This window comes from Dendroctonus ponderosae, unplaced genomic scaffold (assembly GCF_020466585.1).
Source record: "Dendroctonus ponderosae isolate FM_Combo_2020 unplaced genomic scaffold, Dpon_F_20191213v2 Dpon_F_20191213_1, whole genome shotgun sequence".
NCBI lineage: Eukaryota > Metazoa > Arthropoda > Insecta > Coleoptera > Curculionidae > Dendroctonus > Dendroctonus ponderosae.
This window is the reverse complement of record NW_026017110.1, coordinates 27,022,369-27,026,697: the sequence shown is the minus strand read 5'-3', so window position 1 is coordinate 27,026,697 and position 4,329 is coordinate 27,022,369. Positions and strand designations below refer to the sequence as shown.

General features: G+C 36.8%; 2 long non-coding RNA genes across 2 annotated transcripts; one reads left to right on the top strand and one right to left on the bottom strand.

The window, feature by feature from the left end:
- Positions 1-6: 6 nt before the first annotated feature.
- On the bottom strand, positions 7-4,323 carry LOC125502510. The gene is made up of 3 exons (XR_007280275.1): positions 2,519-4,323; positions 2,416-2,462; positions 7-90 (listed from the first exon to the last, which is right to left on the bottom strand). It is a non-coding gene; the product is annotated as an uncharacterized LOC125502510 (long non-coding RNA).
- Positions 772-1,409, top strand: LOC125502509. Its single transcript, XR_007280274.1, has 2 exons — positions 772-1,043; positions 1,227-1,409. It is a non-coding gene; the product is annotated as an uncharacterized LOC125502509 (long non-coding RNA).
- Positions 4,324-4,329: the final 6 nt, after the last annotated feature.

Here is a 4,329-nt window from a genome sequence, read left to right as displayed (position 1 = left end):
CTCTAAGGTGGCCTCCAGTCTGGACTCAATTGCCTCGAACCTTCTCACAACCTCCTCGGCTGTGAGCGGCGCCATGCGGTTTTCCCAAACCTGCAACAATAAAGAAAATCAGCCGTGCCTGGTTCAACTACTGGATCCCCTGTCGTATTTATGCAGCGCGGTCGTGTGAGCTCATGCGTGGGGAGTCGGCGGGGCTTCAAATGTTTTGGCGCACATCCAGTCTGGATTAAGGGCCGTTACCTCTTCTTGCCTATTAAAATTGTTGTCATGTTTAAAGATCTCAATGGCCTCTCTGGTTAGTCTCGGGTAATTGGTCTTTGGGATTTTCTGGTTACCAAGATATCTAAAAATGGCAGTCGCCCATCCTTCTCCACTTCCATAGTGAACTGTATTTCTGGGTTTATTGAGTTGAGGTGCCTCAGGAAGTCTTTAAGTTCAACCAAACCATGGCCCCAAACAACAAAAGTGTCATCAACATATCGAAACCAAGCCTAAGATTTCCTCGCGGCTGTGTCCAGAGCGTTCATCTCAAAGCCCAGAAAACATTTCTAAATGTGATTTTAAAATCATCAAATTTCAAATTTTGAAATCAAATCATCTGTAATATTAAACCTATTCCACAATAGCCACCCATTTTTTAGTTAGAAAAAAGTTAACTTTTTTTTAAATAGCTTTTCATACATAATTTTTCTTTGATAATAATTATTTCGGTTTTTTGTAAAACTCTATCTATATTCCACAATGCGTATAATGATGTTTGTTGCCAGCTTATCTGACCAATCAAAATTGAGAAAATTTTGACGGTGTGACATGCTCGCCAACGTCAGTTATTTACTATTGTGGCGGAACTCGTACTAACCTTTGGTTTTAAAAGAAACAGATATCTAAGAATCATGTATTTGTCTTTATCTAAGCTAAGAAACGGTCGTTTATTACCTCGTTTTCTGCTGGTACGTATTTGTTTCCAAACGGATTATAGATACTTATTAAAAATTAGTTTTTGTTTTTTTAAGCATGGTTCATTGCTTCTGTGCCCTATTGAGGTAAGGTAATGTACTAGTAAATTGAATACAGTTTACTGCTTTTACTGCTTAAGGATATTCATTTACCAAATTGAAAGTAAAAGAGTAATTTCATTTATGTAGTCGCTTTCCTTCAGCACTTTATAATGAATCGTAAAATAAGTCTATGTTCCTTAAAGAAACTGAAGTAAATGTACCTTTCAGGAAAAATGGAATAGCACAATGGAATCCATTGCAAATTGCGAAAAATCAAGGCTGCTATCGCTCAAGCAAAAGGAATCCCTGATAGAATTTGTCCACAGCAAGTCCCAAATGACAAGGCTTATTCTCGTGTAGAATTCTTAACGAATGTATATTTAATGAACAATAAAACACCATCTCCACCAACTATGTACAAAGATTTTCGGGACTTCTAAACAGCCTTACAAATTTATGGTCTGTTAGATCAAAGGATATCTTGTCCCAGGGATGTTTTGAAACCCCAAATTATTCCATAGCATCATCCATATCCTCAGCTATCATGTCATTATAATATTATTGAATTTCTCATCTTGCATTTTAAAACTAAATTAAGCACAACTTGTTGAAAAGATCGATACACCCGTTCCTCAGATCCAAAACCTAAACAAATACTATTTGAGGTTGGAAAACCCGGGGAGATGCCCTTTCTACTGGGTCGTACCAGTCGATCATTCCCGCTCCCTGGGGAACGGCTCCCTCTCTCAATTTTTTTTCAAGAATACCATTTTGGCCGACTGTCATAAAACCCCGCCCGCTTCTCTCGGCTGTTCTACTCCCTAGTCGTCAAGAATAGGTACACTGATTGCATTTGCAACCTCTTCTGTGGTGATAGAGACCCGTTTGTTTGGCTTCTCCAAAATGACTCGGAACTCGGAACGAAAAATATCATCTCAGAATGAATTTAAACAAACCAACATCCATGGTGATCACCAAAAAATGAACATTACCATAAAGTTGATAATTAATGACCAATAGAAAGATTTCAACACTACAAATATATGGACACAATAATAAATTAAACTGCTGAACAATTGCAGACAATAAAATCTAGAATTGAAATAGCCGGAAACTCTTTCATCAGGCTTCAGAAATTCTTGTGCAGGAAGGCAAAGACTGGCGGTGCTATCGACGCATTTGCCAATCTCCTTGGCTAATAAAATTGCAAAAGTCGAGGATCTCCATCGCGTGAGCAAAAGAAAAGAAATATAAAAGACACTTGTACACTTCGTACATGTTGTCAGAGAACGGAAAAATCCAGAGAAAACAAAGTCAGGGACGAAGAAAAGAACCTCCTTTGCTGAAAAAACCTTAGAGAATGGTTTGAAACGTCATCGAGCGAACTATTTTTTGGTAAAAAGGAAAATACGCTTACCGTTCTTGATGGGCCGCCCGGCGATATTGGCATATTTCTATTTTAAGCTGGAAATAAAAAATTGATATTATTTTGATTTACTTACTACGAATTTACTTTATACTTTATTACTGCCTGACGGGCCTCCTTTCTCTTCTCACACACATAATTTAAAATGGTCAGTTTTGTCAACATCCGGACCACCTAGTGATCTTTTCATAATATGAAAAAAAAACTCGAAAGCATCACTTTTGGTAGGATATACAAAGTTTAATATTGGGTCTGAACATGTTATTATTAATGAATTATCAAAGAGACTACATCAAACTAGATGTTCTTCACAGGGCAGTCGCGCTTGCAACTTCAATAGCGGCGTTTTATATGACGGCCATGTGCTTTCAAGCGTTTAAAGGAAAGTAACAGCAAAACTATTCCTTACTTCCACTTAAAACTGGTGCGTTTTTGGGATTTTTGGCCGTTACAAATTAGAAATTATTCCTGATGTTTGAACTGAAAATTTTACCAGTAGTAAGTAACGACCGCGAAAGTTCTTTGAATTTTTTTTGCAATTTCCTCAAACCGAGTACATATGCTGAAAATGTATGCTGTACATATGCTGTAATGCTGTACATATGCATCTTTTTTTTCAAGAAGACTTTATTGTTTGTAACGATAAAACGACGTTTTCGAACGCTTTGGCCGCTTCTGTTCAGTTTCAGGGTCTTCCCTTCACCTTTCTCTTAACACTCGGGAACAGGAAAACAAGAGGAGGAGAACATGAAGACACAAAAAGTCAAGACTATACGGCGGACTAGTCATTAATTCCGCCTTTTCATTAGTCAAATTCGATCGAATCAGAAATTTGTTAATTTTTATAAGATATGTGTTGCGCACAGAGGACTGAGAGCACCGCTTATCTAAAACGCCGCCAACGAGACACGCTCCTGTATAACCAAAGACATATTAATAAATAGACCAAGCTAGTCACTCATAAATCCATAGATGAAGACAAATGCATAAATCCCGATTTGTTTGGGTCCAACATTAAATTCTATCGATCGGCGATTTATCAATAAAAAACAGGTGGTAGGGATAAAGTAGGTGCCCACGCATGTTTTATAGACAGTAGAATTAATCCAAGGACACGCTCGCCTGGCCACTAGCCATAGGCGTAGTAAATATTTATTTTAATTAATTTATTGTGACAATAAAATCTTTTTTTGATTTTCTACCTTCATATCTTCATTACATGCTTGAAGTTTGACACAACCATTACATTGAAAAACTATTTGAAAAATTGAAACCCGTGGAAATGATTATCTCTTTTAATGGTCGCCTATGTTAATTGAAAATTATACTTGCCCGGTTTCTCAACATTTGCCCTTATTGGTTCCATAACTATGTAGTAGATAAAGTTATAAGACCGATAAGATTTTATGGGTTTCCGAACGGTGACAGGCAAAGTTATATCGAGCTCATAACAATCCGTTGGATAAGTACCTTTTTAATTCGACCGACAGAGGGAACTGCTTGATAGGGTATGTTCCATTTTTGACTGGTAGTACGGAAGGTGCGAAATASCAGTAAAAAAGAAACGGTCCCTAAGTAAAGTAAAACTATTTGAAAAAACTTAGTTATAAAGACTGAATGTTTTCTTAGAACATAGAGATAGCCACAGACATATCTCACCACAAATGAAGATTTTAGTTTGGGATAGAACTATTAAGGTAGCAAATTACCTAATAAGATAATAACAACGCGTTTACTAACCAGTACAAGCTGTGAAAAAATGTGTTTGAAAAAATGTAAAAAAACACATTTTAGGTAGATGCGTTCACCAGTTGTGGTACTATCCAAGTACCTACTTAAACAACAGAATACTATTAAAACAGTCACTGGTTATATCTAAGAATAACGATAATTAAAAGACGTTTT